At 37.4% G+C, this 22,652-nt stretch overlaps 1 protein-coding gene and 1 non-coding gene across 2 annotated transcripts in view; both read left to right on the top strand.

Moving 5' to 3' along the window:
* The window catches only part of COL4A5 (collagen type IV alpha 5 chain), a 375,000-nt gene that overhangs the window by 5,705 nt on the left and 346,643 nt on the right, over nucleotides 1-22,652 (top strand). The gene's annotated exons all lie outside the window — the stretch shown is intronic.
* LOC149990992 (U6 spliceosomal RNA) lies at nucleotides 20,435-20,541 on the top strand. Its single transcript, XR_016508723.1, has one exon. It is a non-coding gene; the product is annotated as a U6 spliceosomal RNA (small nuclear RNA).

Here is a 22,652-nt window from a genome sequence, read left to right as displayed (position 1 = left end):
GTCTAGTATCTAAATGCAGTTGATCCTAAAAGCACTTCATTTCATGAGATTTCATCTGTTCTCCCTATTAATTATAGACTCTTTGAAGATAAGAACTGTATATTTGTTTATTCAGCTAATTTTACATGTTGCTTTTGTCTGATAACAAAAGTAATACATGCTCAGTGTTGGAAACGGAAAATATAGAAAATTACAAAGAGGAAAATAATTTCTCTACAATTCTGCCAACAGGAATACCTCTATTACTGTTTTGGTGAATTTCCTTCTTATGTATCTAATCTTCTAAAAAGTAAAATGGTGACACAACTGGTGATGTTAACCTAGATCACTTAGTTATGGTGGTGTCTGCAAGGTTTCTCAACAATAAAGTTACTATTTTTCCAATTCAATCAAAGAGAGTCATCCTTATATATCCTTTAGGGAGGTGTATATTCAAATCTTTTGCCCCCTTTTATTTTTTTATTTTTTATTGTTGTTCTATTACAGTTGTCCCATCACCCCCCACACTGTTTTCCCCTGCCCCGTCTACCCTCCCTCCACCTACAGTTTTTGCCCATTTAAAAAAAATTAAATTATTTTCTTATTACTTAGTTTTAAGAGTTCTTTATGTATTCTCTATATAAGACCTTTATCAGATATGTGATTTGAATATATACTTTCCAAGTCTATGGTTTATTGTTTCAATCTCTTAAGAATATTTTGCATACCAAATGTTTTTAATCTGATAAATTTCAATTTATCAATTTATTTCATTTATGGATATGCTTTGGGTGTCATATTTTGTCAAGCCCAAGATGACACAATTTTTCCTCTATGTTTTCTTTTAGAAGTTTTATAGTTTCAGGTTTTAAATTTAGGTACACAATTCATTTTGAGTTAACTCTTGTATAAGGCAAGAGATATGTGTCTAGGTTAAATTTTTTTAATGGACAGCCAATTGTTCCAGTGCCATTTGTTGAAAGAATCCTTTCTACATTTAATTGCCTTTGCGACTTTATCAGAAATGCATCGATTGTATTTCTGCAAGTCTATTTCTGGAGTCTTATGTTGTATTGATAGGTGCTGTGTCTTTTCACCAATATTACTCTGTTTTACTTACTATAGCCTTCTAGTAAATGGTAAAATCAGCTATTATGAGTTTTCCAACTTTTAAAAAAAATTACAGAATTTTTTTAATATGCTTTATTGTTTATGCTATTACAGTTATCCCAATTTCTTTTCCCTTTGTTCCCCCACCCAGTGACCCCCCGCCCCCTAGTCGTCCCTACCCTCTTAGTACATGCCCATTGGTTGTGCATATAGTTCTTCTCAACATCTTCCTGTCTACTCCACTCCCTCCTACTATGTTTCCTAATTCATGTACCATCTCCATCCCTTTCCCCCATCACCCTCCCTGCTGACCTCCCCCCATAATGTTCCCCATACCAATAATTCTTTTCCCACTCTCATTGCCTACTTAGTTTGCCTTTGTTTCAATTCACTAGCTTCTTCTTTTTTTTTAAAGTTTTTGGTTTTTTAATAACAGTTGTCCCATTTTTCCCCCTTTGCTCCCCCCCACCCACCCCATCCCTTCTCCCGCAATCATATCCCTCCCCGTTGTCCATGTCCATGAGTCATTAATACACGTTCTTTGACTAAACCCTTCCCTTACTTATCCCCCTTCTCTCCCTCCCCCCTCCCCCCTATCGACTGCTATTCTGCTCTTTGTTCTATTCAGTTCTTTTGTTTGTGTTGCTCTTTAGTTTCCGGTATTAGGTGATATCATATGGTATTTTTCTTTCTTTACCTGGCTTATTTCACTAAGCATAATTCTCTCTAGTTCCATCCATGTTGTCGCAAATGGCAGGAGTCCTTTCTTTCTGCTACATAGTATTCCATTGTGTAAATGTACCACAGTTTTTTGATCCACTCATCTACAGATGGGCACCTAGGCTGTTTCCAGTACTTAGCTATTGTAAACAGGGCTGCTATGAACATAGGTGTGCATAAGTTCTTTTGAATTAGGGTTTTAGGATTTTTCGTGTATAATCCTAGCAGTGGAATCGCTGGTTCAAAAGGCAGTTCCATTTTTAGTTTTTGGAGGTAATTCCATACTGTTTTCCAGAGTGGCTGCAGTAGTCTACATTCCCAACAACAGTGTAATAAGGTTCCCATTTATCCACATCCTCGCCAGCATTTGTTCTTTGTTGATTTGTTGATGATGGTCATTCTGACAGGTGTAAAATGGTATCTCAGTGTGGTTTTTATTTGCATCTCTCTGATGGCCAATGATGTTGAGCATTTTTTCATGTGTCTATGGACTTTCTGTATGTCCTCTTCGGAGAAGTGTTTGCTCAGGTCCTTTGCCCATTTTTTAAATGGGTTGTTTGTTTTCTTGATGTTGAGTCGTATAAGCTCTTTATATATTTTGGAAATCAGTCCCCTATCTGTGATATCATTGGCAAATGTGTTTTCCCATATGGTTGGTTTCCTTTTTATCTTGCTGATGTTTCCATTTGCTGAGCAGAAACTCTTTAGTTTGATGAAGTCCCATTTGTTTATTTTTCCCTTTATTTCTCTTGCCTTAGGAGATGTAACCGTGAAGATATTGTTACGTGGGATATCTGAAATCTTCCTGCCTATGTTTTCCTCTAGTTCTTTTATGGTGTCATGGCTTACATTTAAGTCTTTGATCCATCTTGAGTTTATTCTTGTGTGTGGTGTAAGTTGGTGATCTAGTTTCATTTTTTTGCACATCCCTGTCCCGTTCTCACAGCACCATTTGTTAAAGAGGCTCCTCTCACTCCATTTTATGTTCCTTCCCCCTTTATCAAATATTAATTGACCCTAGAGACCTGGGTTTATTTCTGGGCTCTCTATTCTGTTCCACTGATCTATATGTCTGCTCTTATGCCAGTACCAGACTGTTTTGATCACAGTGGCTTTATAGTATTGTTTGATGTCTGGTATTGTGATTCCTCCTGCTGTGTTCTTCTGCTTCAAGATTGCTTTTGCTATTTGGGGTCTTTTTGGGTTTCGTATGAATTTTTGGAGTATTTGTTCTAGGTCAGTGAAATATGTCATTGGTATTTTAATAGGCATTGCATTGAATCTGTAAATTGCTTTGGGTAGTATGGCCATTTTGATGATGTTGATTCTTCCCATCCAAGAACATGGTATTTGCTTCCATTTACTTCTATCTTCCTTAATTTCTTTCTTCAATGTTGTGTAATTTTCAGTTTCTAGGTCTTTTATCTCTTTGGTTAAGTTTATTCCTAGGTACTTTATTTTTCTTGTTGCTATAGTAAATGGTATTTTCTTTTTTGTCTCTGTCTCTGATATATTATTTTTGGTGTAAAGAAATGCCTCAGATTTCTGTATATTTATTTTGTACCCTGCTATTTTGCCAAATTCACTTATTATGTCGAGTAGTCTTTTAGTGGAGTTTATAGGGTTTTCTAAGTATACTATCGTGTCATCTGCAAATAATGATAGTTTTACTTCTTCTTTCCCAATTTGGATGCCTTTTATTTCTTTGTCTTGTCTGATTGCTATGGCTAGGACTCCCAGCACTATGTTGAATAGAAGAGGATAGAGTGGACAGCCTTGTCTAGTTCCTGATTTCAGTGGGAATGCTTTCAGTTTTTGTCCATTGAGTATGATGTTGGCTTCAGGCTTCTTACATATAGCCTTAATTATGTTAAGATATGCTCCCTCTATTCCCATTTTGCTGAGTGTTTTCATCATAAATGGGTGTTGTACTTTATCAAATGCTTTTTCTGCATCTATTGATATAATCATGTGATTTTTGTCTTTCATTTTGTTTAGGTGATGTATTATATTTATTGATTTGGGAATAGTAAATCATCCTTGCATTCCTGGAATAAATCCCACTTGATCGTGGCGTATGATTTTTTTGATGTATTGCTGGATCCTGTTGCCAAAATTTTATTGACGATTTTAGCATCCATATTCATCAGTGATATTAGCCTGTAGTTTTCTTTCTTGGTTGTGTCTTGACCTGGTTTTGGGATTAGGGTAATGCTGGCTTCATAGAAAGAGTTTGGGATTTTTCCTTCTTCTTGGATTTTTTGGAATAGTTTGAGGAAGGTAGAAGTTAGTCCTTTCCTAAATATTTTGTAAAATTCGCTTATGAAGCCATCCGGTTCAGGGCTTTTGTGTGCAGGGAGATTTTTGATTACTGTTTCAATTTCCTTCTTTGTTTTGGTCTGTTGAGACTTTCTGCTTCTTGTTGATTCAGTTTTGGAAGGTTATATGTTTCTACAAATTTGTCCATTTCTTCTAAGTTGTCAAATTTCTTGCCATAGAGTTGTTTGTAGTAATTTCTTACAATTGTTTGTATTTCTGTGGTATCAGTCGCGATTTCTCCTCTTTAATTTCTCATTTTGTTTATTTGGGTCTTCTATCTTTTTTTCTTGATGAGCCTGGCTAGTGGCTTGTCTATTTTATTTTTTTGAAGAACCAGCTCCCAGTTTTGTTGATTTTTTGGATTGTTTGTTTAGTTTCTATGTCATTTAATTCTGCTATGCTCTTGATGATTTCCTTCCTTCTTATTGCTCTAGGCTTTGTTTGTTGTTGTTGTTCTAGTTCTTGTAGCTTTACGGTTAGGTTTTTTATTTGAGATTCTTCTATTCTTTTCCAATATGCCTGTACTGCTATAAACTTCCCTCTTAGGACTGCTTTTGCTGTGTCCCATAGGTTTTGGACTGTTGTGTGTTCATTGTCATTAGTTTCTAGAAATTTCTTGAATTCTTCTTCGATGTCATTGTTAACCCATTCATTATTTAATACCGTGTTATTCATTCTCCATGAGTTTGGGTGTGTTTGATTTTTTTCTCTGAGGTTGATTTTTAGTTTCAATGCATTGTGGTCTGAGTAGATGCTTGATATGATTTCAATTTTCTTGAATTTGTTGAGGCTTGTTTTGTGTCCTATCATGTGGTCTATCTTTGAAAATGTCCCATGTGCATTTGAAAAGAATGTAGATTTTGCTTCTTCAGGTTCGAAAATTCTATATGTCAGTTAGGTCCATGTGGTTTAGTGTGTTGTTCAATGCCTGTATATCCTCGGTGTTTCTTTGCTTCGATGAACTGTCTATTGCTGATAATGGAGTGTTCAAGTCCCCTACTATGAGTGTGTTGTTGTTAATATCCTTCTTGTGGTCTTCTAGTATTTGGTTTATGTATTTGGGTGCTCCTATGTTGGGTGCATATATGTTTATCAGTGTTATATCTTCTTGATGGATTGTTCCTTTAAGTATTTGAAATGTCCTTCTTTGTCTCTTTTTATTGCCCTTGCTTTGAAATCCGTTTTGTCTGGTATGAGGACTGCTATCCCAGCTTTTTTTTCCAGTGTGTTTGCTTGGAATATTTTTTTATATTCCCTTACTTTAAGTCTATGTAAATCTTTTGTTTTGAGGTATGTTTCTTGTAGACAGCAAATATGTAGCTCCTGTTTTCTTATCTATTCCGTTACCTATGTCTTTTAATTGGGGCATTTAATCCATTTACATTTAAGGTTATTATTGACATATATTTATTCATTTCCTTTTGTACCTCCGTTCCTCTACTCTTTTTTTTGTTTTTTCTCTTCCTTTTTCTTAGAGTATTCCCTTTAGCATCTCTTGCAATGCTGGTTTGGTGGAGATGTATTCTTTTAGTCTTCCTTTGTCTGAGAAACTCCTTATTTCACCTTCTATTTTGAATGAGAGCCTTGCTGAGTAGAGTATTCTTGGTTGTAGGCTTGTGTTTTTCATTGCTTATAATAATTTTGACCATTCCCTTCTGGCTTGTAGTGTTTCTGTTGAGAAATCGGTCGATAGCCTTATTGGTGCTCCCTTGTAAGTTATTTGCTGTTTTTCTCTTGCTGCTTTTAGGATTCTCTCTTTGTCTTGGAATGTTGCCATTTTAACTATGATGTGCCTTGGAGTGGGTTTTTGGGTGTTCTTCATTGGAACTCTCTATGCTTCTTAGACTTGCATAAATTTTTCTCTCATCAGGTTGGGAGAATTTTCTGTCACTGTTTCTCCTATTAGTTTATCTATTACTTGTACTTCTGATCCCTCTTTGATTCCAATTACTCTTATATTGGTCTTCCTTATATTATCCTGTAATTCCCTTACCTTTTCTTCATACTTTTTCAATCTTTTTTCATTTTGCTGTATTGTCTGAGAAGTTTTTTCTACATTATCTTCTAACTCACTAATTCAATCCTCTGCTTCATTTAGTCTGCTTTTGACTGATTCTACTGTGTTTCTCAGTTCAGAGATTGCATTCTTCATTTTTTCCTGGTTCTTGTGGATAGTTTCTTTGTCTTTTTTTAGGTTGGTGTAGTTCTCTGTAAGTTCCCTGTAATTTTCTTGGAGCTGCTGGTAACTTTCTTGGAGGTTGTCATAGTTGCTTTTAAGGTTGTCGAGTATATTGAGCTTCTTCACCACCAATGTTTTGAATTCCATGTCTGACATTTGGGCTATATCTATTCCATCTACGTCTCTTTCTGGGGATTCCTCTTTTCTTTTCATTGAGATGTTATTTCTGCCTCTTACCATGTTGGATTCTTCTTGTTTGTTTTCGTTAATTGTATTTGTCCGCTTTGCATTCCCACCTTTGTGGTATGAGATTCTTTATGGGAGATCTGGGGGTTTCAGTGATGCAGTCTCTTTGATCTCCTGAGCCTAATGTTCTTGGCGTACCCTTTATGTCATTTGTTTATGCTATCTGGTTATATTTCCCATGCTCTTTGTTAGGATTTTCCTTCTGGCTAGTTGATTGAGAGTAACTCTATCCGCTTTGTCTTGAATTCTTTCGTGGAAATGTCAGTTCAGCCTTTGTGTGATGTCTTGTTTTTTTGTGTCCACAGCTGGTCTAGCGAGGCAGGTCAGAGGTTCCTGTTCCTTGCAGCAGTGGTGTGCCCCCTCAGGGCATGTTCCTTTGGTGCCTGTTGGAGCTAGCCAAGGTGCCCTTGCATGCACGCCTGTGAGTGCTTAAGGCGGCCCGAGAGCTTGCCTCAGGCCTCCCAGGCCATGCCCCGGGAAAGCCGGGGAGGTGCTTTTCTGCTCCCCGGCCTGTGCGCACCTGCGCACCCAAAGCAGCCAGGTAGATAGCCTCAGGCCTACCACACAGCGCTCCGGGAGTTGGTCTCTCGCCTCTTAAAGCAGGGCCCTGGACACTTGTGCTCAGTAGCAGTGAGTGTCTGTGAGTCACTGCTGCTCGCTGTTTCTGCGCTGCAGGCACCCACCTTTCCCACACCTACCTGGGTGGGCACCAGGAGAGCCTGAGCAAGTGCTTTGCGCTCCGGTCTGGCACTCTGTCCTGGCGCCCACTGGAGCTGGCCAGGGGCGACTGGGCACAGTCTTCCGTGTGTCCAGTGGCCCCTCCCTGCACCCGTTGGGGCACTTATCTTATGTCTGTTGGGGTGTGTCCAAGGGGCACCTGAACGCGTGATCCTGCACACCTGGGCCAGTGAATGAGGGCACTTCCCTATGCGCACCAGCGTGACCCAAATGGAGGGTTGGGGAGTGGACGAGCGCACTTCTAAACCTGCGCTCATTAAGAATGTCTTATCACCCCCAAACTTCCCCCCCCCTCCTCAGTGCACAAGAGAAAAATACAAAGGAAAAATTATGATTTCACATGCTCAGCAGCACTTTGTCTCCCGTCTTACAGCGCAAATGCTACCTGGTTGAGTCTCATCTCTGCCAATGGGCAGAGATCCGCTTTCCTCCTGACTCCCCCTGGGGAAGCCTGTGGTCGCCTAAAAGCCTTTGTGTCCTTCCAGCCGCAGCTTGGGCAGCCACACCGGTCAGGAATCCCGTTTTGTCCCCTTTTCTTCCACTATACTCACTAAACAGGTTGTTCCCAGATGGTTTTTGTCTAATCCAGCAGTGCCAAGACTCGACTCCTGCCAGTGTCCAGCTGCTAACTGAGATGTTCTGTCTGCAATTAGTCCAAACTACAGACGGGTCTCGGGAGCCTGAGAGCGCAGCCTCCCCTCACTCCTCCGCCACCATCCCCTCTCCCCAATTCCCTAGCTTCTGTTGTTGGTTGTTGTGATACAGTTTTGATTTTAATGTTCATAGTTTTTATCCTCCTTCTCCTAAACAAGTCGCTTTAACATTTCATATAACAGTGGTTTGGATCTGATGAACACCTTCAGTTTTACTTTGTTCTGGAAGCAGTTTCCCTGCCCTTCTATTCTGAATGACAGCTTCGCTGGATAGAGTAATCGTGGTTGCAGATTTTTGATTTTCATTACTTTGAATATTTCTTGCCAATTCATTCTTGCCTTCAGAGTTTCTTCTGAGAAATCAGCTGATAGTATTATTGGGACCCCTTTGTATGTAATTCTCTTCTCTCTTGCTGTTTTTAAGATTCTCTCTTTATCCTTAATTTTTGACATTTTGATTATAACGTGTCTTGGTGTGGTTCTCCCTGGGTCCATTTTATTTGCAACTCTCTGTCCTTCTTGGACCTGTAAGTCTATTTACTTCCCCAAGTTAGGGAAGTTCTACTTCATTATATTTTCACATAACTTTTCAATTTCCAGTTCTTGTTCTTCACCTCCTGGTAACCCTATGATTCGGATGTTGGCCCACTTATAGCTCTCTGAATAGTTTCTGAGCCTCTCCTCATTTTTCTCACTTCTCATTTTCTCTTTCTTCACTGGTTGACTATTTGTTCCATCCTTATGTTCCAATTTGTTGATTTGATCCCTGGTTTTCTTTCCCTCACCACTAGTTTCGTATGTGTTTTTGCTCATTTCAGCAGGACTAGCTTTCATTCCTTACCCATCTTGTTTAAGATCTGCTGTTAGGTCTGTAAGCATTTTTTTTTTTTTTTTTTTGGTTTTTCAATTACAGTTGTCCCCTTTTCCCCCAATTTCTCTCCCCCACCCAACCCACCCCTCTCCCGCAATCATATCCCTCCCCGTTGTCCATGTCCATGAGTCATTTATACATGTTCTTTGACTAAACCCTTCCCTTACTTATCCCCTTCTCTTCCTCTCCCCTCCCTCCTATTGACTGCTATTCTGCTCTTTGTTCTATTCAGTTCCTTTGTGTTGTTCTTTAGTTTCCTGTATTAGGTGATATCATATGGTATTTTTCTTTCTTTGCCTGGCTTATTTCACTAAGCATAATTCTCTTTAGTTCCATCCATGTTGTTGCAAATGGCAGGATTTCCTTCTTTCTTTCTGCTACATAATATTCCATTGTGTAAATGTACCACAGTTTTTTGATCCACTCATCTACAGAAGGGCACTTAGGTTGTTTCCAGCACTTAGCTATTGTAAACAGTGCTGCAATGAACATAGGGGTGCATAAGTTCTTTTGAATTGGTGTTTCAAGATTCTTCGGGTATAATCCTAGTAGTGGAGTCGCTGGTTCAAAAGGCAGTTCCATTTTTAAACTTTTGAGGTAATTCCATACTGTTTTTTATAGTGGCTGCACCACTCTGCATTCCCACCAACAGGGCAGTAGAGTTCCCGTTTCTCCACATCCTCGCCAGCACTTGTTGCTTGTTGATTTGTTGATGATGGCCATTCTGACTGGTGTAAAATGGTATCTCATTGTGGTTTTTATTTGCATCTCCCTGATGGCTAATGATGTTGAGCATTTTTTCATGTGTCTATGGACCTTCTCTATGTCCTCTTCGGAGAAGTGTTTGTTCAGGTCCTTTGCCCATTTTTTAATTGGGTTCTTTGTTTTTTTGATGTTGAGTCATATCAGCTCTTTATATATTTTGGAAATCAGTCCTCTGTCTGTGATGTCATTGGCAAATATATTTTCCCATATGGTTGGTTTCCTTTTTATCTTGCTGATGTTTTCTTTTGCTGAGCAAAAACTCTTTAGTTTGATGTAATCCCATTTATTTATTTTTTTCCTTTATTTCTCTTTCTTTAGGAGATGTATCCATGAAGAAATTGTTACGTGAGATATCTGATATTTTCTTGCCTATGTTTTCCTCTAGTACTTTTATGGTGTCATGGCTTACATTTAAGTCTTTGATCCATCTTGAGTTTATTCTCGTGTGTGGTGTAAGTTGGTGGTCTAGTTTCATTTTTTTGCACATCCCCATCCAGTTCTCCCTGCACCATTTGTTAAAGAGGCTCTTCTCACTCCATTTTATGTTCCTTCCTCGTTTATCAAATATTAGTTGACCCTAGAGACCTGGGTTAGTTTCTGGACTCTATTCTGTTCCACTTATCTATATGTCTGTTCTGATGCCAATACCAGACTGTTTTGATCACCGTGGCTTTATAGTATTGTTTGATGTCTGGTATCGTGATTCTTCCTGCTGTGTTCTTCTGTTTCAAGATTGATTTTACTATTTGGGGTCTTTTTTGGTTCCATATGAATTTTTGGAGGATTGTTCTAGGTCTGTGAAATATGTCATTGGTATTTTAATAGGAATTGCATTGAATCTGTAAATTGCTTTGGGTAGTATGGCCATTTTGATGATGTTGATTCTTCCCATTCAAGAACATGGCATTTGCTTCCATTTATTTGTATCTTCCTTAATTTCTTTCTTCAGTGTTGTGTAATTTTCAGTTTACAGATCTTTTATCTCTTTGGTTAAGTTTACTCCTAGGTACTATATTTTTTAGTTGCTATAGTAAATGGTATTTTCTTTTTTGTCTCTGTCTCTGCTATTTTATTGTTGGTGTACAGAAATGCCTTAGATTTCTGTATATTTATTTTGTACCCTGCGATTTTACCAAATTCACTTCTTATATTGAGTAGTCTTTTAGTGGAATTTATAGGATTTTCTAGGTATACTATCATGTCATGTGAATATAATGATAGTTTTACTTCTTCTTTCCCAATTTGGATGGCTTTTATTTCTTAGTCTTGTCTGATTGCTGTGGCTAGGACTTCCAACACTATGTTGAATAGGAATGGAGAGAGTGGACAACCTTGTCTAGTTCCTGAATTCAGGGGGAATGCTTTTAGTTTTTGTCCATTGAGTATGATGTTGGCCTCAGGCTTCTCATATATAGCCTTAATTATGTTAAGGTATGCTTCCTCTATTCCCATTTTGCTGAGTATTTTCATCATAAATTGGTGTTGTACTTTATCAAATGCTTTTTCTGCATCTATTGATAGGATCATGAGATTTTTGTCTTTCATTTGGTTTAGGTGGTGTATTATATATATTGATTTGAGAATATCAAACCATACTTGAATCCCTGGAATAAAGCCCACTTGATCATCATGTATGATCTTTTTGATGTATTGCTGGATCCTGTTTGCCAATACTTTATTGAGGATTTTAGCATCTATGTTCATCAGTGATATTGGCCTGTAGTTTTGTTTCTTTGTTGCGTCTTGACCTGGTTTTGGGATTAGGATAATACTGGCTTCAAAGAAAGAGTTTGGGATTTTTCCCTCTTCTTGGATTTTTCAGAACAGTTTGAGGAGGATAGGAGTTAGTTCTTCCCTGAATGTTTTGTAGAATTCGCCTGTGAAGCCATCCGGTCCAGGGATTTTGTGTACAAGGAGATTTTGAATTACTGTTTCAATTTCCTTCTTTGTTTTGGTCTGCTGAGACTTTCCACTTTTTCTTGATTCAGTTTTTGAAGGTTGTATGTTTCTAGAAATTTGTCCATTTCTCCTAGATTGTCAAATTTCTTGCCATACAGTTGTCTGTAGTAATTTCTAACTATCATTTGTATTTCTGAGGTATCAGTCGTGATTTCTCCTCTTTCACTTCTGATTTCATTTATTTGTGTCTTCTCTCTTTTTTTCTTGAATAGACTGGCTAGAGGCTTGTCGATTTTGTTTATTTTTTCGAAGAACCAGCTCCTAGTTTTGTTGATCTTTTGGGTTGTTTGTTTAGTCTCTATGTCATTTAGTTCTGCTCTGATCTTGATGATTTCGTGACTTCTTCTTGCCCTAGGCTTTGTTTGTTGTTGTTGTTCTAGTTCTTGTAGCTTTATGGTTAGGTTTTTTATTTGAGATTCTTCTATCCTTTTCAGATATGCTTGTATTGGTATGAACTTCCCTCTCAGGAGTGCTTTTGCTGTGTCCCACAGGTTTTGGGCTGTTGTGGTTCATTATCATTATTTTCTAGAAATTTCTTGATTTCTTTTTTGGTGTCATTGTTAATCCATTCATTATTTAATAGCATGTTATTCAAGCTCCATGAGTTTGGATATCTTTGATTTTTTTCTCTGAGGTTGATTTCTAGTTTCAATGCATTGTGGTCTGAGTAGATGCTTGATATGATTTCAATTTTCTTGAATTTGTTGAGGCTTGTTTTGTGTCCTGTCATGTTGTCTATCTTTGAAAATGTCCCATGTGCATTTGAAAAGAATGTAGATTTTGCTTCTTTGGGTTCGAAAGTTCTATATATATCAGTTAGGTCCATGTGGTTTAGTGTGTTGTTCAATGCCTGTATATCCTCGGTGTTTCTTTGCTTCGATGAACTGTCTATTGCTGATAATGGAGTGTTCAAGTCCCCTACTATGAGTGTGTTGTTGTTGATATCCTTCTTGTGGTCTTCTAGTATTTGCTTTATGTATTTGGGTGCGCCTATGTTGGGTGCATATATGTTTATCAATGTCATATCTTCTTGATGGATTGTTCCTTTAAGTATTTTGAAATGTCCTTCTTTGTCTCTTTATATTGCCCTTGCTTTGAAATCTGTTTTTTCTGATATGAGGACTGCTACCCTGGCTTTTTTTTCCGGTCCGTTTGCTTGAAATATTTTTTTATATCCCTTTACTTTCAGTCTGTGTAAATCTTTTGTTTTGAGGTGTGTTTCTTGTAGAGAGCAAATATGTGGGTCCTGTTTTCTTACCCTTTCCGTTACCCTATGTATTTTAATTGGAGCAGTTAATCCATTTACATTTAAGGTTATTATTGACGTGTATTTATTCATTTCCCTTTGTACCTCTGTTCCTCTCCTCTCTTTTTTCTTTTTTCTTCTTTTTTCTTCGAACTCTCCCTTTAGCATCTCTTGCAATGCTGGTTTCGTGCAGATGTATTCTTTCAGTCTTCCTTTGTCTGGGAAACTCCTTATTTCACCTTCTGTTTTGAATGAGAGCCTTGCTGGGTGGAGTATTCTTGGTTGTAGGCCTTTGTTTTTCATTGCTTGAAATATTTTTGACCATTCCCTTCTGACTTGTAATGTTTCTGTTGAGAAATCAGTTGATAGGCTTATCGGAGCTCCCTTTTTTGTTATTTGCTGTTTTTCTCTTGCTGCTTTTAGGATTCTCTCTTTGTCTTGAAATGTTGCCATTTTAATTATGATGTGCCTTGGAGTGGGTTTTTGGGGGTTCCTCTTCATTGGAACTCTCTGTGCTTCCTGAACTTGTATAGCTTTTTCTCTCATCAGGTTTGGAAAATTTTCTGTCACTATTCCTCCTATCAGTTTTTCAATTCCATGCTCCTTTTCTTCTCCCTCTCTAATTCCAATGATCCTGATATTATTTCTTTTCATGCTATCCTGTAATTCCCTTACATCTTGTTCATATTTTTTCAATCTTTTTTTCATTTTGCTCTATTGTCTGGGAGTTTTTCTCTACATTTTCTTCTAACTCACTAATCCGATCCTCTGCTTCAATTAGTCTGCTTTTGACTGATTCTACTGTGTTTTTCAGTTTAGAGATTGAATTCTTCAATTCTTCCTGGTTCTTTTTAACAGTTTCTATGTCTTTTTTTATGCTGGAGTAGTTCTCTGCAAGTTCCCTGTAATTTTCTTGGAGCTGCTAGTAACTTCCTTGGAGGTTGTCATAGTTGTTTTTAAGGATGTCGAGTATATTGTGCTTCTTTACCACCATTGTTTTAAATTCCAAGTCTGACATTTGGGCTATGTCTATGTCATCTATCTCTCTTTCTGAGGATTCCTCTTTTCTTTTCATTGATGGTTTATTTTTGTGTCTTACCATGTTGGATTCTTCTTGTTTTTATTTATTCATTTATTTATTTATTTATTTATTTATTTATTTATTTTGTGGAGGGGATGGTCTACTTTGACTTCCCTCCTTTGTGGTGTGAGACTCTTTATGGGAGAACTGGGGGTTTCAGTGGTGCAGTCTCTTTGATCTCCTGAGCCTGATGTTCTTGAGTTACCCTTTATGTCATTTGTTTATGCTGTCTGGTTATATTTCAGATGTTCTTTGGCAGGATCTTCCTCCTGGCTAGTTGATTGAGAGTCACTCTATCCACTTTTTCTTGAGTTCTTTTGTGGAGATGTCAGTTCAGCCTTGGTGTGTTGTCTTCTTTTTCTGCGTCCGCAGCTGGTCTAGTGTGGCAGTTCAGAGGTTCTTGTTTCTTGCAGCAATTGTGTGCGTCCGTGGTTTCCGGCACGGAGCGCTCCCTTGCTGCCTGCTGGAGGCAGCTGAGGTGTCCTTGCGTGCTCGCCCCTGCACAGTCGGGGTTGCCCGAGAGCTTGCCCCGCGATTGGCGCCTATTGTCGCTTGGCTGAGATGTTTTCGCGCTTGTGCTGAGGTGTACTTGTGCAGGCGCCCCTGCACACGCGGGCGGCCCGAGAGCTTGCCCCGCTATTGGCGCCTATAGTTGCCGGGCCGAGGTGTTTCCCTGTAAGCATTTTTATAACCAAATCTCCGAACTAAGCTTCAGAAAGATTTCCTATCTGCTGCTTCGTTAGATTAGATATTTGCTGTCTGGTCAGCTGCGTCACTTGGATCTCTATCATGATCTGTGCCGACCTGACCATTTTGTGTTTACCTTTGCTTCCTGAGCAGGGCTGTCACACCTCCTACACTATAGGGGGTGCAGCCTCGTGAACTCGTCACAGCCAGCCGACCCGCCTCGCCACACTGTGGCATTTTCTGCGGGGATCGGGGTCCAAGATGGTTTCCTGCCGTTCACTCTCTGCTGAGAGACCGGGAGCCTCTTCCTCAGTCCTCACCCCCTCTGGGCCTTACAGTCCAAGGCAATGGAGATCTACCTTCCCCAACTTTGGAATGGCAAACTGATGGGTCTGGTCTGCAGCCAGGGGTGCTCCCTGGATGCTTCTCGCCTCCCCCTAAATACGGGTGTCTGTGCTTACTGCTGTCCTAACTCCGTCGCTGCTGCTGCTGCAGACCGCACAGCTTGATCTCTTCTCCCCGGCTTCGCCCCTCCTTCCTGCCCAGACAATGACCACTTCTTTATAACTTCTTACGCTGGACTTCCATTTATTTTCTGGAACTTCTGGTTATTTCTGGTTTTGTGGTAGTTGTATTCCTTCTTAGTTTTGGAGGGAAATGGAGCATGTCAGTCTAGGCCTCCATCTTGCCAGAAGTGTCCTGTGTTTATTTGCTTTACAGAGTTTTTAAAAATATATTCTAGTTCCTTTTTTTCTGTATAAATTTCAGATTCGACTTGTTGAGATCAGCAAAGAATTGCACAGGTGTGTCTTGTTTTTATCTAATCAGACAATCTCTGTCTTTTAATTAGTGTTTAAACCATTCACATGTAAAATACATTAAAATTTACCTTCTTACTGAAAAACACTAAAATAAAAAGTAAATTGGTTAAAATAAAAAGTTAGGATTAGTCTACATACAGTTTATATCAATGTTTTTTCACTTGTGAATCATTTTTCATGTTATTATAATTATAATTGTAAAATATTTTTAAATGAATGCATATAATTTATATTTTTACACATCAATTAATTTTAGAGTAATATATTTTTAAATTTCAATTTTAAGCCCTTTTAAAAAATATTTCCATGAACAATTTTTATTTCATATTTTGTATTATTTTATTAGTATTGCCTTCTTCATTGGGAATTAAGTGGTCCATCAATATTTTTTAGCCTTTGGTTTGTGCAATTGACAGTTACGTTTAGAAAGGCTATATCAGCAGGCAAATTATGATAGCTAATTTTTTTTAGCAGTTATTATGTCATATCCTGCTAGGTGGATCATACTATTCCCCCTTTTATGTACAAGGAATTTGAGGCCCAAAGTGTATTTAAATAACTTATCCAAGGTCACACAGTTAATAAATGATTGTTCTAGAACCTGCTAATGAAATTTTCCTCAGTATCTATCTTATACATGACAGATAACACAGAAAAATAGGTTTTATGTTTAAAAATCGAGTAATTCCCACTGCCCTTTCCATTACCCCTTCCTGTGATTTGTCACTTGACTTTATCTAAAGATAGGCTCACCACCAGACCATCCTTTAAAAACTTTACTATAATTGCCCAGCTATTCATCCTCAAGGTCCTAAACTTTAATTCTGTGAAGAATGTGTCTCCCTTGGGCAGAAGATGGAGCCTGCTCTCTATTAATACCTCCCCTTATTTGCCTCTTCCTAGCTATAACAATGGTATAACACACTCCAAATCCACTGACATCCCCTCTCCCTAAAGAGAGTTTTGGAATGCATCTGAAATGGGATCTCCTTTTTTCCCACTCTCCCCAACCCCTTCCACAGCCCTTACCACATGGTTGCCTATAAGGCTTACAGTTTAACCCTGGCTGGTGTAGCTTAGTGGATCAATTCTTGATTCCCCATTCCTGGTCGCGGGCTGGGTCTCCAGTTGGGAGTGTTTGAGAGGCAACAACACATTGATATTTCTCTCCCTCTCTTTCTCCATCCCTTCCCCTTGCTCTAAAAATAAATAAATAAATTTAAAAAGTCTTACATTTAAATGTCTGTGTCTTTTAAATGTAAGCCTTTCATTTCTTCCTTAGTGATACTCCAGAACCTTTCCCTTATTAATTGCTAATCCATCTTTCCCACTTTGAAGTGATAATATTCCAGCTTCCATCTCCTTTTTTAAATTTATTTTCATTTTTGTGTTTTTATTTTTTAAAACTTTTACTTTATTATATTTTTCCTTCCATTTATCCCCCCATACCCTCTTCCACTGCCCCCTATCCCCCCATCCTTTTTTAAGAAACAAACCTGTAAGTACATATGGAATGAGGGCTTTCCATTCACTTTTTTTTGTACTACTCCCAAGGTACCCGCTGTTCCCTCACTAGTTAAGTGACTATTGCCTTTATGCCAGCATTGTAGCTTGTGCAATTCATATGTATTCCTTGCAAAATCACAAATTGTTATGTGTTATGGCTTTCCAGGTGGCATTTGAACAGCTGAACTTTAAGCTTCTGAATGATAAGGATCTTTTCTTGCCAAATTACTTTCCAGAATGGTTTTACCAATTATACTCCTATCAGCAGTGCATAAGAGCACCTACGAGACAGTCTTAATGATTTTTTTTTTCTATCTAGTACAGTGACTATGTAACTTGATGCTCAACTGATTGCTCGTTGGTTGGCTGATTTGGTTTTATCCTCTAATAATTTTTTCTTTTTCAAATGTAATCATTCCATCACCTCATCCCTTCTGACAAGAGTAACCATGGGACAGAACTAATTTCTGAAAATATATTCGCTCTAATTAACATTATAAATGAACCACCCAGCCACCCAACTAAATCTTTATTACAAAGATTTGTTTTCGATAGCAGTAATCCTTGAGGATTTTGGACAGGCATCTTGAATATAATCTCTAATACATAGACTCCTTGCATTTTAACAAACCAGACTATCATTTTATGCATCAATGCTTGAGTTTATTTACCTTCATAATCTGTCCATGTCCAACTGCCCTTTGTTCCTTTAGCAGCTTCTTCTGGCCTTTAAGGAAAAGTGTAGTCTGTGATGGTACCTGCTATGTTATTGAAATGGGAACCTTAAATCCCATGCTTTCTTTTATCAAAAGACCATCAAGGGCAAATGTTATAAAAGAAAGAGGCTTTTGCTAAATTCAGCTTTAACTTATTTTTTATCATCTTCAATCTGATTGTAAACATTAAATTTACTTGTTAGCTTGTAAGACTTGAGCACCATTTATGAGCAAGTGCTAGTCAGGTTAATGTAATTGGTTTCATGACAGTAAATACTAAAATAGGACTTTAAGGAATTCTTTTGGCAGTTGTATCATCTTACAGTTAAGTAAAATAACACTCTTTCTACATGTTATGAAAACTAGCTGATTTGCTTCCAAAATTTCTTATAGCAGGTATGACATTAATGGGATATTGAATGAGATATTGGAACTTTGGGTAGCTGAGGATGAATGGTGTTAAGAGTGGGATACTAGTGAAAAATTGTTTAGCGTATTCTGTACTTTGAGCTCTCCAGGACTTTGCTTAAGGAGGATGGGTTCTTCTCTTTCCATAATCTTGTAATCTAATTGATGTAGCAAAACATTTCTGTATATAAAAGATAAGCATAATAGTGCCTTTTCATATCAGGTAGTTTATTTTCTGTTGCAAGTGGTAGAAAACACTAATTCAACTGTCTTAATAAAGAAAAATTTTAGCTCACATAATAAGAAGTTTGGAGGTAGAGTATTTCCAAGGTCAATCAATTCCACCAAACAATGACCCAAGTTCTTTCCACTTTCTGCTTTATTGTACTCTGCCTGTTACTCTCTCACCTTAGTGCCCTTCATACTTTCAAGATTGATTATGCAGTTCAGGATCACATGCAGACACCATATGTCCAGTAGAAGAAAAGTATGAACTGTTCATTTGTGTCCCTTTTTATCTGCAATGAAAAAACTCCTCAGGAGTATCCCACCTCAACCCTGAATATACCCCTTATACCTCATTGGTTAGAATTGTTATATGTATATACTTACACTAACCACTATATTGGCAAGTGGAATCAGACCATAAAGATAGAGTTAGACCAGTGGCTTACCCAACTGTCCCCCAACTCCCCAGCAAAGCACATTGCTGCTTGGGCAGGAAAATCTGAATAAAATCAAGGTTCTTTTAGGAAGGAAGAAATAGTTTCTGCTTTATGACCTCATGACTTTGTCCTCAGGATCAGCTGAATAAAAGATTTGTAAGACATTGATATATTTGTTAAATATAATATATTACTTATTAGAGAAAGGAGTGTTTTGTAGAATTATACAAATGAAAGATGACATTTTACATAATTATAGACATTTTAGAAGTGAAAGGACCTTGGAGATCCTTTATGTCAGTGGTCCTCAACATATTGTGTGTGGACCCCTGGGATTCCTGCGATCCTATCAGGAAGAGCCTGACTATTTTAACAATAATATGAGACTATTTTGCCTTTCTCACTGTGTTGACATTTGCACTAATGGTGGGTAAAACTGCTAGTACAGGGTACCCAATTGTCCTAGTACAGGCATACCTTGTTTTATTGTACTTCATTTTACTGCAGTTCACATATATTGTTTTATGGGTTTTTTGTTTGTTTGTTTGTTTGTTTTTTAGAAATTAAAGGTAAGACCCTCCACCAGAAAAAAATTACAACTTACTCAATTGCAGCAGTCTGGAACCAAATCCTCATATATTCTTCCAACACCATTTATTTCCCCTGTACCCTCTTCTATCTCCCTCCACCCCCTTTCCCTCTGGTATTGACCATGCTGTTGTCTGTGTCTATGAGGTTTTTTTAAATCTCTTCACCACATCTTTTTAACCCTCTGTATGACAAAATGGAAAGTGTACACAAAACAGTTCTATATGCTGATGTAAGATTGTTGTTTCTAGGAAAAGTTACATGTGCAGTTGTTTGAATGTGGGCTGAACTAGCTGATTTTTGCAAGGAACATGTTTTTACTTGAAAGAACAATTGAGACAATCTATGGTTATTCAAACTTGGGTATTTGGCAAGCATTTTCTTGCAAATGAGCAAAGCTGGTCTATCACTTCAAGGAAAACTGCTGGCATTTGTTACTAATCAAAAACTTTGAGCTTTTCAAGTAATAATTCAAATTTTGGGAAACTTTAATCTACTGCTGTGAGCTTGACAGCTTCCCCAATATTTGCCTCTTCTAATGATATTGGTAATTACATTAATGTGTATGATTTTTGATATTGTATAATAAAATGTGTTAACATTTAAAAGTTCTGCAAATATCAGTGAACTAATATTTTGCAGATGGCTAGTGCATAATGTTACAAAATTATGCATGGGTAAAAGATCCATTTAAAGGTAAGATAGATCAATTAGCTTTAATGTAATCAATTACAATAAGTTAATTGATAAGGTTTCAGATTCTGTGTTGCAACTAAACAGAGTCTACCACTTGTATAGCTTTGGAATAGTATCAAAGAATACCCACGATTATCTTAAGATGATTAACATACTCAAATTTCCAAATATATAACTGTATGAGCCAGATTTTCTTCATATATTTTAACCAAAACAATATATTGTAAAAGAGTGGATGCAAAAACAGATATAAAGATCTTGCTGTGTTATCTCAAGTAAGACAATCTCTTATCTCATTTATTTTTTTGTTTTGGAAACTATAATTAGTTTTCATATAAAAAGACATGATATATGTTAGCATGTAATGAGTTCATTGTCAGTTTTTTTAATGGTGCATTTTACCACTTTATTGTATTTTTCTATTACCATTGTCAGTTTCAAATGAATAATTAAACAATTATTTAAAGTACCACTCAGTTTTGTGCTCGCTTTGGCAGAACATCTACTAAAACTGGAATGATACGGAGACGATTAGCATGGTCCCTGTGCAAGTATGACATGCAAATTTGTGAAGCGCTTCATATTTTTACTGCCTTTTGAACCAGCGATTCCACTGCTAGGATTATACCCAAAGAATCCTGAAACCCCAACTCAAAATAATTTATGCACCCCTATGTTCATAGCAGTGCTGTTTACAATAGCCAAGTGCTGGAAACAGCCTAAGTGCCCATCTGTAAGTGAGTGGATTAAAAAACTGTGCTGCATTTACACAATAGAATACTATGCAGCAGAGAGAAAGAAGGGACTCCTGCCATTTGCGATAACATGGATGGAACTAGAGAGAATTATGCTTAATGAAATAAGCCAGGCAATGAAAGAAAAATATCATATGATATCACCCAATACAGGAGACTAATGAACAATACAAACAAATGAACAAAATTGAACAGGGAACAGAATAACAGTTATCATGGGGGAGGGGGGAGGGAGGGAGAGGGTAAGTAGGGGAAGGGTTTAGTAAAGGCACTAGTATAAGTAACCCATGGACATGGACAATGGGGTGAGGAATGACTGTGGTATAAGAGGTGGACTGGGTGGGGGGGAGAAGTGGGGGAAAATGAGACAACTGTAATAGAAAAACAATGAAAATAAATTTTAAAAATATTACTCAGTTTTATTTTATGTGGTACATATTTATAGGTATAATGCATATAAACAAAATTTATTGGTGTCCTCAATGACTTTTAAGAGAGTGAAAAAGTCTTGAGACCACAAAGTTTCAAAACCACTCCTTTACAGAGAACAACACTGTCATTGATGAAAGAGGCAGTTTATTTAGTGTAGGGGCAGAGATAAAATCTTATTCTAGGCCTCTTGCCAGTATACTACATGAGTTTAGGGATTGGTGACATAATAATATGATATCATAATTTTACTTATCCTAGTAGGTGCAGTTAAATTACCAAATAGAAAATGGAGATACTAGAATGTACTTGTACCTTTCCTACCATCTTCAGTCCAGTTGCTGAGTCAGAAACATTGTTGCTATATAAACCACAGCAGAGGAGACACTGATGAAGGAAGACAATGAGCTAAAGTTATTGCCATTTTTAAAGTTTTTATTGAATTTATTGTGATGACATTGGTTAATAGGATTATACATATTTCACAGATACAATTCTATAATACATCATCTGTATATTATACTGTGTGTTTGCCATCCCAAGTCAAATCTCCTTCCATCACCATTTATCCCCCCACACCCTCTTCTACCTACCCCCATCCCCTATTCCTCTGGTAATCACCCAAAAATAAAATGAAATTATACTTACTTTTAGGTACTAAATTGGAAAACCCATGAAACCAGGATACTTGTCTTGAATATTTTTGTATTCACCACAGTGTACAGACTGGTTCCTTGCCTATAGTTGGTTCTTAGTAACTAGTTGTTGAATAAATTTTGAATTTAGGGTGAGGGTAGATTTTTTTTTTTTATTTTATTTTATTTTATTTTTTTTCTGTTTTTATTTTATTTTATTTTTTTAATGTTTTTTATTGATTATATTGTTACAACAGTTCCAATTTTTAGATAGCATCAAGAAGCATGCCCTGGACTCAGTGGGTTAAGTTACAGGAATTGTCAATGTCAATAATTTTTCTATTAAGCTATTTAGGAATTAGAATGCCCCATTTAGGGAAGGAATACCACTTCCTACTCACATCCCCCATCCCAAAGTAATCACCAATCTGAATTCTGTACATTAGTTTTATTTTCTAGAGTTTTATATAAATGGAGTCATATGGTGTGTATACTTTCTTTGTTCTGGCTTCTTCCTTTCAGCATTTGAGATTCATCATGGTTGTGGTGAATACTCATAGTTCATTGTTTTCTTGCTGAGTATTCCACTGTATGTCTATAATACAATTTTTTAGCTGTTCACCTATTGCTGGACATTTAAGTTGTTTTCAGCTTGTGGCTATTACAGGTAAAGTTGTTATGACAATTTTTATTTTTGCGCTTTAACAGTTAATATATATATAAATTTTTATTTTTAATTAGTTTGCATTCAGTATTATTTTTGTGCGTCGGCCTGCAAGCCAAGTGTCGCTGGTTCGATTCCCAGTCAGGGCACATGACTAGGTTGCACATCAGGTCCCCAACTGGGGACACGAGTGAGAGGCAACCACACAGTGATGTT

The sequence above is a fragment of the Furipterus horrens genome, unplaced genomic scaffold (genome assembly GCF_987537825.1).
Source record: "Furipterus horrens unplaced genomic scaffold, mFurHor1.1.pri manual_scaffold_17, whole genome shotgun sequence".
NCBI classification, from domain to species: Eukaryota; Metazoa; Chordata; class Mammalia; order Chiroptera; family Furipteridae; genus Furipterus; species Furipterus horrens.
This window is presented reverse-complemented; position numbering and strand designations above follow the sequence as displayed.